Source organism: Piliocolobus tephrosceles, chromosome 9 (assembly GCF_002776525.5).
Source record: "Piliocolobus tephrosceles isolate RC106 chromosome 9, ASM277652v3, whole genome shotgun sequence".
In the NCBI taxonomy this organism is placed as follows: domain Eukaryota; kingdom Metazoa; phylum Chordata; class Mammalia; order Primates; family Cercopithecidae; genus Piliocolobus; species Piliocolobus tephrosceles.
The window spans coordinates 82,770,057-82,784,241 of NC_045442.1; the positions used below are offsets into that span (position 1 = coordinate 82,770,057).

Below are 14,185 nucleotides of genomic sequence, written 5' to 3' on the forward strand. Positions count from 1 at the left end.
CTCCGCCTCCTGGGTTCAAGAGACTCTCGTGCCTCAGCCTCACGAGTAGCTGGGACTATAATTGTACACCACCACACCCAGCTAATTTTTGTATTTTTAGTAAAGATGGGGTTTCCCCATGTTGGCCAGGTTTGTCTTGAACTCCTGACCTCAAGTGATCTGTCCAACTTGACCTTCCAAAGTGCTGGGATTACAGGTGAGAGCCACTGTGACTGGCATGTCAAGTCTACTTTGATTTAGTATTATACCATTTCAATTATAATGTTAGAATCTTATGACAGGATACTCCCACTTACCCTCTCTCATTCTTTTCCTTCAAATAATGAATAATTTCATGTTGAAATTATTCAAATAATTTTCTCCCCCTACCTCCTTGTCTAATCCTTTCCTTCTGGGGCTCCAATTATAGGTATATTAGATGGCTTTACAGTGTCCCACAAGTCACTGAGATTCCGTTCAATTTTCTTTTTTTCCTTTTTTGTTTTTTTTTGAGGCAGAGTCCAGGCTGGAGTGCAGTGGCATGACCTCAGCTCACTGCAACCTCCATCTCCCGGGCTCAAGCAATTCTCCTGCCTCAGCCTCCTGAGTAGCTGGGATTATAGGCGTGTGCCACCATGGCCGGCTAATTATTGTATATTCAGTAGAGAAGGGGTTTCAGTATGTTGTCCAGGGTGGTCTCGAACTCCTGACCTCAGGTGATCCACCCACCTCAGCCTCCCAAAGCGCTGGGATTACAGGTGTGAGCCACCAAACCCGGTGTCTGTTCAATTCTTTGTTCTTGATTCTTTATTGATCTCTATTCTTTGTTCTTCAGTTTAGATAATTTTTATTGACTGCCTTCAAGTTCATTCTTTCTTCTGCAGGTCCAATCTACTTTTAAGCTCTTTCAATACATTTTTGATTTCAGGTATTGTATATGTTTATTTTAGGATTTGGTTCCTTTTTTAGTTTCCATATCTCTCCTTTGTTTCCATATCTCTCCTGTAATTCCTGTCTTTTTCTTTTTTATATTTATCTTTTCCCATACATTCTTTAATATATTTATAATACTTCACAATTCTTGTGGGCCAGTTTCAACACTTGTGTCATTTGTTGGTCTGCTTCTAGTGACAATCTCCCTCTATATTGTAGGTCACATTTTTCTGCTTTTTATCATCGCTAGCAAGTTTTTATTGCCTTCTAAATATTGTGGTTGACACGTTTTAGAGACTTTGAATTCTGCTATCTTCCACTTAAGAATTTTTTTTTGTTCTTGGAGGAAGTTTAATCACAAGCACATCATTTTGATCCTATGGAAACTTGATTTTAGACTTTTCAGAGCAGATCTATTTCAATTTTGTCTTTAGTCCTCAGGCATAGTCCTCAGTCCTGGGAAGTAGCCGTTACTCTGAGGTATGTCCTTTCTGGGGTTTTAATGGAAAGCCAGAGTGTTTACCAAGCTTTTCCTTTTGAAAAAGTAATTAAGTGTTTTGGCCAGGTACAGTGGCTCATGCCTGTAGTCCCAGCCCTTTCGGAAGCTGAGGTGGGTGGATTACTTGGAGCCAGGAGTTCGAGACCAGCCTGGGCAACATGACGAAACCTCATCTCTACAAAAAAAAATATAAAAATTAGCTGGGTGTGGCCGGGTGTGGTAGCTCATGCCTGTAATCCCAGCACTTTGGGAGGCCAAGGCGGGTGGATCATGAGATCAGAAGTTCAAGACCAGCCTGGCCAATATAGTGAAACCCTGTCACTACTAAAAACACAAAAATTAACTGGGCGTGGTGGGGCACACCTGTAGTTCCAGCTGCTTGGGAGACTCAGGCATGAGAATTGCTTGAACCTGGGAGGTGAAGGTTGCAGTGAGCTGACATCACGCCACTATACTCCAGCCTGGGCAACAGAGCAAGACACTGCCTCAAAATAAATAAATAAATATTAAAAATTGACAAAAATTATATGTATTTGTCACATATAACATGATATTTGGAATATGTACAGATACTTTCCATAGGAGATTAAAGAAAAGAAATATGTATACATTGTAAAATGGCTAAATTGAGCTAATAAACATTTATATTACCTCATATACTTATCATCTTTGTGGTGAGAACACCTAGAATCTATTCTCTTAGTGATTTTCCAGAATATAATACTGTACTTTGTGACTAACTGTAGTCTCCATGTTGTAAACACATCTCTTGAACTGCTTCCACCTAACTGAAACTTTGCATCCTTTGACAACCATATTCTTTACCCCCACGCCCACCTCCCAAGATCATCTAACATGAATTGATCATTCAATAAATGTTGTTAAACACTTAAAGAGCTGATTCTGATCTGTTTTTATAAGAGATATCACTTTCGTCAAAATCTCGGATATTAACTTAGAGCAAAGATTTAATAGTTTTAAAAAATCAGCCATAACAAAATAACAAAAACAATAATATAAACAAAACCAAACCTACCAATCAAGAAATTATAGAGTATATTTTCATAATTTTATAGACTGCCCAAGCATTTCAGCAAAACAAAGCCACACTGAAAAATATTGACAAGTTTGTGTGCATAAAACTGTCAATCTTGTTTATGGGAAAAAATGCAATAAGTAAAGTTAAAATTTAAATGACAAGCCAGGAAAAAATATTTTTGATTGTGTATGACAAACATGAAGTTAATATTACTTGATGGGATCTGAGCTCTGCACTGTTTCTCTAGCACAGGGCAGCTGTTGAAATCTCTGGTCAGTGCTTGCTTTCCTCTGGATTCCTTGGAATCTTTCCCTGTACAAGTGCAGCTTAGGAGTCAGCCAAGAACTTGAGAGGGGTTATATACAGATTTGGGGGTTCTGCCTCTGTTGGTCTCTTCTTTCTGGAATTCCTCCTCCCTCCTCAATTTCAGCTGCTCTGGAAGCCCTGATTCTGGCCTGATTCTTCATCCCAGCCTGTTGGCCTCTTTCTGCTGGAGTTGTAGCCATACCTCATCCCACTCCCACCTACATAATTCCAGACCCCCAGCACCACAGAGTCTGGGGAGTAACCTCAGTTACTGATCAAAATCAGTTCTTTAAATGTTTAACAACATTTATTGAATAATCAATCCTTTATTCACAGTTTAAAAGTGTACCTCTGTCATATTTAGGTGACTAGATGTGCTGATTTGTTTCTGGTGTCCGTTCTGTTCCCTTAATCTGTTTATTTATCCTTCTGCTAGTCTCACAATGTTTTATTACAGTAAATTTCTTGAAGGAAAATTTGTATTATTTTAATTATTTTTATGTACAGAAAACTCAACGTGTACATTTAACTCAGTTTAGTGACAAGTTCTTTAGCCTTTGCCTTTGTGAGCTTGGCGATACGAACCACAGACTTGGGACCTAGGACATTGGCGCCCCAGTAACAGCAGATCTCATCATATCTGTCATTGTAATTGGTCCTGATACCTTCCACCAGCTTAGCCAAAGCGCCTTTGCCTTCCGAGTTCACCTGTGTGAAGGCGACAGTGGCTCAGGTCTTCCTGTGGACTAGACGGCCAGGTCTTGCCTTCTCCTTGATAATGCAGTAAGGGACCCCCATTTTACAACACAGGGCAGGCAAGAAGACAACCAGCTCAATGGGATCCATGTCGTGTGCAATCACCATTGGCTGAGCTTTCTTGTTCTCCACCAAGGTGATGACGGTGTTAACTCCTGCGTGAAGGACAGATGGTCTCTTAATGGGGACTTCCCCTTTGCCAGCAGTTTTCTTCTGGGCTGAGGCCAATAGCCTCTGCTTCTTCTCTTGCTTTGTCTCTGGTCTGTACTTGTGAGTAGCTGTTTGGTGGTCCAGGGCCTGGGTGAACTGGTTATTCGCAGAAGGCACTCTCAGCTGCTTATAGAGGATGGCTCTCTGCCTCTGCAACCTGACAAAGCGGGTGAGGTCTCTTTGGGGCTGGATGTCCTGTCCAATGCCAAAATTCTTAGGCCTTTTCTCAAACGGGTGATTCACCACTTTGTTGGCCTCCTGCTTCTTCATGACAGCAGAGGCGGGAGCCACCTTCTTCCCCTTGGCCTTCTTTCCTTTCGATATCTTGGGCAGTGGGAGGAGAGACTATTACAGTAATTTTATGGTACTTATTTTATTTGTGTCTGGCAAGACATGGGCCTCTGCTTGTTCTTTTTTTCTTTCTTTTTTCCTAAAATTTCTCCAAGGTTTACATGTATTTAACCCTGCAGATGACATTTACAATTAACTTCTCAGTTAGTTGTTTATAAGGTTCTTGTGCCGTGTGGATCCTTTGAGTCCACGAGTTCGAGACCAGCCTGGGCAACAAGGGGAAACCCCATCTCTACTAAAAATACAAAAATTAGCTGGGCATGGTAGCCCTTGTTTGTAGTGCCAGCTACTTGAGAGGCTGAGGTTGGAGGTTCGTTTGAACCCAGAAGGCAGAGGTTGCAGTAAGCTGAGATCATGTCACTGTTTGTGTGTTTGTGCTTATGTTCACACTGCATTAGATGAAGGGTTATTTTGAGAACTTGGATACAGTGCGGTGCTTTGGAACTTGTGGGAGAGTAGAGGGGACGGGATGGGTGCAGCGAGGTTGCAGGAGGCTTCCATTGCTGTGGTTCCGGCAGCAAAGCCTCTCTAATGGGATCCACCACTTCTCTAAGGCACCTGCCCTCCTCGTTAGCTCGCAGCCGCAGACTCCAAGGCCCCGGGATAGGTGGGGTCAGAGAAATGCAGGGCTCTGGCCAGAGGGACCCTCGGCAGCGCCCTGCGGTTCCCGTGAGGGCCAGGCAGCGGTTCTGGCACTCCCGCTAGCGTCGCTCTCAGACTGGAGGGCGCGGAGGATACACGGAGCCGTTTGCCTGCGTCCGCGCTCGGCTGTCCTAGCTCACGGGGCGACATCGGGGACGCCCAGCGTCCGCCCTGTCCCCCTGCGCCGCGTCTGAGCAGCCAGCCCCGGCGGCCGGAGGGTCGCGTTGGTTGGGGCGTGGGGCAGCTGGAGGGCTGAAGGTCCCCAGGGCCGCCTCCCGGGCGAGGGGCGGAGGCGCGGATCGCCGAAGTCAGCCCGCCCCAGGTTCGGCACCCTGGAGCCCGAGTGCATCCCAGGGCCCGCCGCATCCGGCGCTGGCTGGCGGCAAGTCCCCGAGCCTGTGGCTCCAGGATGCGCTTAACGCTGTCCCCCATACCCCAGAACCCTCCTTAGAAACAGGCGCACCCTGCCACCCATTCCCCATGCCCCCAACACACCCCTGCAGGGCCAGCCTCATGTTTACACTGCACACAGTAAACATTAGCCCCCCAATCACCTTTTTAAAATTGTGTGCTCTTTAGGGAATAAGATTTCAGTTTAAATATTTTGGGAATTGATTTCAGAACGTGTAATGGGGTAATCTTAGAGCAATAATTTTGATGTATTCAAATCAACGTAAACATTTCTACAAATGGTGGAAAAGGAGAATCACCTCAATTAAAATCGGGAGCTACAGACAGACACCAACTGTCACCACCATTGCTTAATATTGTTTTAGAGATCCAAACAGATGAAATTTAAAAATGAAATTAAGTGGCATGAACATCTAGTAAAAACAAACAAGGTCATCTATTGTTCCTATAATTGGAAAACTAGAGATACAAGTTTTAAAAAAAAGTCTGGAGTATGTGAATTTGGGAAGTTTGCTCAACCAATCTGAACATACCCAGGGAGTGTTTGCCTACTCTAGGAACAAGAACCTTATAAACAAATTTCGTCAGAAAGCTAAACACATTTTATTTTAGACAAACTGTAACATGGCAATGAAACAGAACAGTTCACAGTTAAGTTACATAAACATCTGTTAAACTTAACAAAGTCACTCAATCCATATACGATGAATTAAAACTACTTTAAAAATAAATAAATAAAGGGTGTTGCTTAAGGTTTGGAAGGGGTTTTGAAGGATCTATTTGAACTTTGATTGGGGCAGCCAAGATGATTATTCCAATATCAGCAGAGGACTTTAACCATAATTGATCAGGTACTACCTTTAGCAGGTTTTGTAATTTTCATTACTCAATAATTCACTGTCTTCTATGGCAATATAGACTGCAATTAAATTAGATTTTGAAAAATTTGTTATGTCTAGTAACTCAGTTTTATCATCTAATTCTGAATACATTTTCCTTTTTTGGGGAGAAAGAAATGTATTATATAATTCTAAGTCTTTTTCTATAAGATGGATGGGAGCTGATTCAACCAAAAGGAAAACATAAGTCCCTTGTAAGTGAAATAGCTGAAAAGCTACAGGCTGAGATTTATAAGCCAATACAGGAGTATTTGTGACACCCACCATTTGAATTTTTTGTTTACTCCAAGGAATGAATCTTGTAATAAGGTTAGATGTATTATAGATAATGTGGCTCCAGTGTCAACAAAAGCTTATGTTCATTCTCCATTTAAAATAATTTTTTTTTTCCCAAAGTAGAGCCAGGGTCATAAGCACAAATATTTAATTTAAATTTCCTGAGAAAACCAATTTCCTGGTCCTGGTAAGAATCAGGAAATTCCTGAACTATGTCTTTAAGTTTTACCTTTGACCATGACTGAGAAACTAGGGTAGGTTCTTGCCTACCAGACACTGGCTGTTTGAGAAATGGAGCAGAAGGAGGAGGAGGAGGAGGTATACCTGGGCAAGGTACTAAAGGATAAAGAGAAGGAGGAGATAATAAAGGATAATAAAGAATAAAGAGACAGAGGAGCTGAGGGAGGAGAATAAATTTCAGTAGTCTTTAATTCAGAATTTTTTAAGACAACTTTTTGTTCTCTTGTAAATAAATAACTTTATTATAACCTCTTTAGAAGCATCCACGTATCATTGAAAATAACTCTCCCAATTATTTTGTTTTGTCTTATAGCTGGCTTTTTCTAATTGAGCACACAATTAAATTAGTTTAGGCATTTCAAAGGTACTACATTTTGTCCATTGCAACTTAGGATTTTCTTAGGTCAAGTAAGACCATTTTTCCAAATATTGACAGGAGGTGGTGCCATAAGTATTGTACATAAATCCAGCTGGAGTTTCTAAAGATGGATTCTTTCTTAAAGAGCACTCCGTTTTAGATGGAAGATGGACCATAATTTGGATTTTCTTTTTAAGTGACCAAAGACTCAAAGAGAAAGATGTTTTATTTTTTTAATTTTTTTAATTTTTAAATTTTATTTATATATTTATTTTGAGATGAAGTCTCTCTCTGTCACCCAGTTGCACTATCTCAGCTCACTGAGACCTCAGCCTCCCAGGTAGCTGGGATTACAGGTGCCCACCGCCATACCTGGCTAATTTTTGTATTTTTAGCAGAGACAGGGTTTCACCATGATGGCCAGGCTGGTCTCGAACTCTGCATGTTGGGCTCCACCCACCTTGGCTCCCAAAGTGCTGGAATTACAGGTGTGAGCCACCGTGCCCAGCTGGAAAAGATGTTTTGGATCTAGTATTCTGCTTAACAGGGATTACTTCTCGAGGTGTCACCCATGAGTCACTTCTACCCTCTTACGTGTTTCAGTGAAACCCAGACATTTCTGGGGGCTTAGGGTCCTGGGATACCAACCCTTCATGTGTGCCCAACAGGTTAATCAGATTTCCCCATATGTTCTTCCTTGGGATTTCCCTGTAGGGACCTTACACAGCAGAAGCTATGATCTGTGACACTCCTGTGTGGCCTCAGTTACCTAAGGTGCTTTTCAGGTGGGAGGAACAGTGGCCGTTATTTTTTTTTTTTTTTTTTTTTTTTTTTTGAGACGGAGTCTCGCTCTGTCGCCCAGGCTGGAGTGCAGTGGCCGGATCTCAGCTCACTGCAAGCTCCGCCTCCCGGGTTTACGCCATTCTCCTGCCTCAGCCTCCTGAGTAGCTGGGACTACAGGCGCCCGCCACCTCGCCCGGCTAGTTTTTTGTATTTTTAGTAGAGATGGGGTTTCACCGTGTTAGCCAGGATGGTCTCGAACTCCTGACCTCGTGATCCACCCGTCTCGGCCTCCCAAAGTGCTGGGATTACAGGCTTGAGCCACCGCGCCCGGCGGTGGCCGTTATTTAGGACTGTCTCAGGTCAAGTAAATCACATCCTCAGACAAAGCCTTTTATGAACTTTTGGTCACTCGAAAAGAAAATCTAAATGTCAATTTTAACCAAGCTCCAAAACCTGGCCAGTTTAAAACCTCACATTTAGCTTAAGCCACAAGCATTCACTTTCTCTTTTTAAAAAGAAACTGCTTTCTATTTAACCAATTTTTTTTTGAGACAGAATCTTACTCTGTCACCCAGACTGGAGTGCAGTGGTGCAATGTCAGCTCACTGCAATCTCCACCTACTGGGTTCAAGCAATTCTCTTACCTCAGCCTCCCAAGTAGCAGGGACCACAGACATGCATCACCACGCTTAGCTAACGTTTTGTATTTTTAGTGGAGATTGGGTTTCACCATGGCCAAGCTGGTCTTGAACTCCTGGCCACAAGTGATCCAACTGCCTCAGCCTCCCAAAGTGCTGGGATTACAGGTGTGAGCCACTGCACCCAGCCCCAAAATTTGAATGAGAGAAAAGTTGCAAACTTTAGCAAACGAAACAGACAAAATCTTAACCTCAAAGGAAAGTAAAACTACAAACTTACAGAAGTTTGTAACAGAATCTCTGGAGAAATAACAATAAAGTGACTACCTCAAAGCCAAAAGTTGAGCTTCAATTCTAGCTCTATTGACTGTGGAATTGGGTTGCTTGAATGAAGTCTGACTCTCAGCCAGAACTAGGAAGATATGAAACCTGAGAGAAGTCTTACCAGAGACCCCCGCCAGCTCTGATGCGGTCAGGCGAGTAAAAACCACTCATGCTGGTACCAAACCTTCGAGTGCCAGCAAAGCAACAAGGATCACAGGAGGCTTGCTTCAGGTCCTATCTGCAGTTGCCAAAATGTCAACTTAAAATAATCAAAAGGATCAGAGTCTAATTTAAAGAGAGTTTATTCAAATACAAAGTTTGAGGATGGCCCACTCAGAAACATCAACTGAGAAGAGATGGAGGCAATGTTCTCAAGTAGAGAAATTAGGGTTTCATTTATAGATGCAGAGACAGAGATGTTTTTAGCAGGATTACAACATTTTTCATATGAAGTTGGCACATACTTCCAGCAATTTGATTGATGATAGGCAATGCATCCTTTTTGGAAAGGGTACATTTAGCATTTTTAATATAATGGTTGTAACAGTCATGGGTTTTCTGTCATCTGGTTTAGGCAAAGCAGGACAACAAAGGGGAAGTTAATCTATAACAAGAGTCGTTAAATAAGAAGGCAGGAGGCTTTTGTCCCTGATATAATTTAATTCTCTCTAGTCATTGTACAGAACAAAAAAATAAGAAAGCAAGTTAATCTATAATCTGAGAAACAGAAGTTGGAACCATATGTGACTAAGATCACATTCACATGTCTCTCAAGGTTTAAAGTGGGTTTTTTGGGTTCCAACAACTTTTAAATTATATTTATTTTCACACGAGAAAGCAGGAGGGATGGGACCAGAAACTGGCTTTCAGTGCTATTTCATTTTTAAAGAATGTGCTTGCATCAAGTAGATCACAAATGAAAACCACAACAAACCCAGAAACTCCCTTGTTCTGACAGGAGGTCTCACACATCAATCTCATCATGTGGTGACTCGCCCCTGTCCCCTGCTGGGGACACAGAGTCCTTGGCGGGGACGCATGGGCAGGAGCAGCTGCTCTTCACACTGGTGTGAAATCGTAGGCTTCTGGTCCTCGGGGAGAAGCTGTTAAGTTTTTGCTACCAGAACTAGGATTCTAGGAGGCTTTTAGATGATCAGGAAGAGGCTGAGACTCCTGGTGGGGACTCCTGCTGGGGAGTTTCTGGACCGCAGCCCTCTTGGTGTGAAAAGAGCAGAGGACAGGGCCAGGCTAGAGGGTCTGCACTCTGGGGCTGGAATTGGGACCCAGCTCTGGGCCTCCACTCTCAGTGTCAAATGTAGGGGCAGCCCCAAGTGTTAGAAGTTGCCCTGCATCCTGGCAGCCGCCTCTTGGTCTCTGTTTCCCATGCCGTGCTCTCTGCCCCACCCTCCTAGGAAGGCCCAGAAGCTTCCAGTCAGGCCTGCAGCAAAGGCCGCTCCTATCCCTCCAGTGAAACGCTGCCCCAGACATCACTCGCCCACTCAGGCTGTGCTATGGGGGCAGCTGCCACACTCTGGGGTCCCCTGGTCTCCCAAGGAGCCCCCACCCTCACAGAGTGTTGGTCAGCTCTTCTAGCTCCTTCTAGCTCTGAGGAATTGCAGTATACCTAAGGAAATGGGAAGGCCAGAGTTGCAGCCAGGTGTCAGTGCTCAGGGGTCTGAATGGACAGTGAGGCCTCAAGGACCAGGTAGTTCTTTCAGACTCAGGCTGGCTTGGGGGACCCAGACAGAGCAAATAACCAGGCCTGCAGGGGGCCAGGGACTTGGTGCAGGGCAAAGCCTAGGAAGGAACAGCTCATAAGACCCCCAGGCCATTCTTGGGGAGACCCAGAGGACTCCATCCCTCCCCGTCGCTGCCCTAATCATAGCTCTGAACACCCCTCATCTTCTTCACTGCTCTTAACTTTTTCTGTGCCAGGAACCCCTTTAGAGTCCTGTGTAGCCTATGGAGTCCTTTTCAGAGGTGCTCTTATTTTATTGTATTTTAACATCTTTTTATTGAGACAAGGTCTTGCTCCATCACCCAGGCTGGGTGCAGTGGCATGATCACAGTTCACTGCAGCCTCAACCTCTCGGGCTTGAGTGATCCTCTCACCTTAGCCCCCCAAGTAGCTGGGACCACAGGCATGCGCTGCTACACCCAGATAATTTTCTGTAGAGATGGGGTCTCACTATGTTGCCGAGGTTGGTCTCGAACTCCTGGCCTCAAGTGATCTTCTCACCTCAGCCTCTGAAAGTGCTGGAATTGCAGGCGTGAGCCACTGTACCCAACCCCAGGAGTGCTTTTTTTTTTTTTTTAAATTAGAGTCTTACTCTGTTGCCCAGGCTGGGGTACAATGGCACAATCTCGGCTCACTGCAACCTCTGCCTCCCAGGTTCCAGCGATTCTCCTGCCTCAGCCTCCCTGGTAGCTGGGATTATAGGCATGTGCTACAATGCCTGGCTAATTTTTGTATTTTTAGTAGAGACAGGGTTTCGCCATGTTGGCTAGGCTGGTTTTGAACTCCTGACCTTAGGTGATCTGCCCACCTTGGCCTCCCAAGTTGCTGGGATTACAAGACTGAGCCACTGGGCTGGGCCTAGGAGTGCTTTTAATGCGTAAGACAAAATACATAGGATTGCAGAGTAAGCCAGTGACATTAAACTGTTGTTACCAAAATATTAAACAATAAACTTGTAATCAGGTAAACTATGTGCTTCTTCATTTAATGAACCAACCACAGAATCTGGTGGCGGGTCTACGCAGGACTGTGATTTTGAGGTAGTGATGAACAAAACCAATATGGCAAGTTATCTGCAACAACTCTGCTGTCATATAGAAGAAGTGATGATTCCCATTGGTCACAAAGTCCCAGGAGGACTACTGCAGAGGTTTTGCCCTTGTTCATAATGGAGGGAAAACCTACATTTCAGCTAGAGGTTACTTTCCTGAATTCTATCCACAGACACCAGGCCTCCTGACCCCTCCTACCTCGTAGCTTCAGCTCCTGTGCCTGTCTGCCCTGGGCACCAGGTGCCTGGATCCTTCATCACCACTGCGTCCCCACACTCTTCAGAGGCTTAGGTCCTGGCAGAGGCCTGAATCCAGCTTGGGCCCCCAGGCTGCAGGTCATAGAAGAGGGGAGAGTTTGCTCCCTGGCCCAGCCAGAAAATAACAGCAACCTCCAGAGCAGAGATGGAGCTGGGAGCCAGGGGAGCCGGAGCGCATGAGGAAGGGGAGTAGGAAACACGTTAGATCCATGTAGGTATGTGGCTGAAGGCTGGCTGTGGCTTTGTGTTACACAGCATTTAAAAAAATCCCAGTGTTTAGGCTATACCCCAGGCCAACTAAATCGGAGTCTCTGGGGGTAGGCTATCATTAATAATCCAGGTGGCATAACTTTTTAAATTCCCGGGTAATCATCTCGGGGATGTGCTGTACAAACATGGAAGCCCCACGGGCACCAAGATGTTGCCTCTCCTGCTTCAGCAGCCCCTGTAAGATTGGAGCCTGGATTCTGGGTGAGGCATAAGCTGAGTACTCTGCATGCCTTCCTATGAGGCCGCTCAGAAGCCCTGAGAGGCAGGTGTTAGTATCTCCATTCTATGGGTGAGGAAACTGAATCTCAGAGCTGTGTGGTTCCTTGTCACTTTCCAGTTTCCTGTAGCAAATATTGGCAAGGCTGGGATGCCCGCCAAGGTTGACCTGATCGTGTTGGGCCTGATGGGAGATGGAATTTACCCTGTTTTTACAGCTTGGGGAGTTTGCCTGCAATGCTGACATGTCTACAGTCACAAATTCGAATGCAGGGTTTTCTTTATTTTCTTTCTTTCTTTCTTTCTTTTTTTTTTTTTCTCACTCTGTCACCCAGGCTGGAGTGCAGTGACTTGATCTTGGCTCACTGCAACCTCTGCCCAAGTTCAAGTAATTCTCCGGCCTCGGCCTCCCAAGTAGCTGGGACTAGAGGTGCCCACCACCACGCCCCGCTAATTTTTGTATTTTTAGTAGAGACAGGGTTTTGCCATGTTGGTCAGGCTGGTCTCGAATTCCTGACCTCAGGCAATCCACTCACCTCAGCCTCCCAAAGTGCTGGGATTACAGGTGTGAACCACTGCATCTGGCCCGAATGCAAGGTTTTCATTCAGACTCTTGCAGTGCCACTCATGCACTGCTGAAATCAGCGAGGGGTTGCGGGGCAGTCACAGAACAGACCCAGAGACACATCTCTATGCCAGAATGGGTCTTCACTAAGAACATCTCTGATGTTTCCTGTAGATTTCCATCCTGCTTCATTTGTCTTTTACACCTCTCCTCTCTGCAAGGTCAGAAACTGCCCTGGGCAGTCATAAATCAAAGTGGGTGACTCTCTCCCTCAGACAAATGCCCCACTTTGTAGGGAATGACTCAGACACTTGATTGTGATCAGCTATAATATTTTGGGAAGAAAAGTGCTGTTCCAACAAGTTACCAAAAGGACAGAAAAGTATATAATCCATGGGTCTCTGTTCCTCTCTCTGTGTACCCCAATTAGAGTGCTCCGTGTGCAAACAAGGAAATGTCAAAGGTGCTAAGGAAAGAATTTCTTTTTAAAAATCCTATAGCAAGCTCTCGATTTCTGCTGCATGTGCCCAAAGCATGTGAAATACAGGACCACCCACTGGCTGGGGTTTTTTACATCCACATGGCTCTCTCGAGAGTAGTAAATTTTCACATAAAAGTTTGTTCTTTTAGCTTTCCTCATGTTTTCCTCAGCCATTCTGTTTCCTAATTCCTCTCTCTCACCTGATCCTCTCAAAAGAAGCCTCCAGCAAAGGGAGGAACAGGCCACTCTGGGGCATGGCTGTGTCACCATTCTATACAGCCATGCCCCATGGTAGAATGATGTCCATTCTACATCAGGCTTGCCTGAGGTGGCCATGGTGTCTTAGGCAAACCGGAGTGTGGCTCAGTGCTGTAGGAGTTTAATGAATGCATGGCACTCAGATGGGTATGACGTTGGAGCCCCCCAGACCAGACTCACTGAGATGATACACGCAAACTTGGCAGGCTGGGCACTGGGGACAGCCCTGAGCATCCAGGGTCAGCACCCCATGCCAGGAGATGTGGGTGCCATCAGCAAAAAATCAGGTGGTACCACAGGTGCTCTAGTCAGACCAGGAAATGGCCTCACCATGCTGTGCAGACTCTGTCCATCATCAGCCCTCCTTGGAGCCACGGCTCTGTCCTTGTCGGCTTCCTTTGGCCAGGATAGGCTGCACAGGGTGGGGATGCAGTAGGAGCACTCCTGAGTGGGAATGAGGGGAGGGAAGAGCCATGGAGAGCAGGGTGGGCCACGGGGACTGACAAGACCTCGGAACGTTAGCGGGGCCACCAGGTCATTTGGCTGGCTCCCAGTGGGCAGGCCCACACTTAGGCGGCGGGGGTGATGTCCCCAGGCCAGGGGCAGGTAAAAGGGCAGAGCTGCACCTGGGGTTCTATGGTTTAAGGTGGCAGAAAACTGAGTTTCTGTGTGTTTTTTTTTTTTTTTTTTTTTTTTTTTTTTTT

The 14,185-nt window shown here is 45.2% G+C and overlaps 1 pseudogene; it reads right to left on the reverse strand.

Annotated features, from left to right (window-relative positions):
* Nucleotides 1–3,281: 3,281 nt before the first annotated feature.
* On the reverse strand, nucleotides 3,282–5,147 carry LOC111551998 (annotated as a pseudogene).
* Between the last annotated feature and the right edge of the window lie 9,038 nt (nucleotides 5,148–14,185).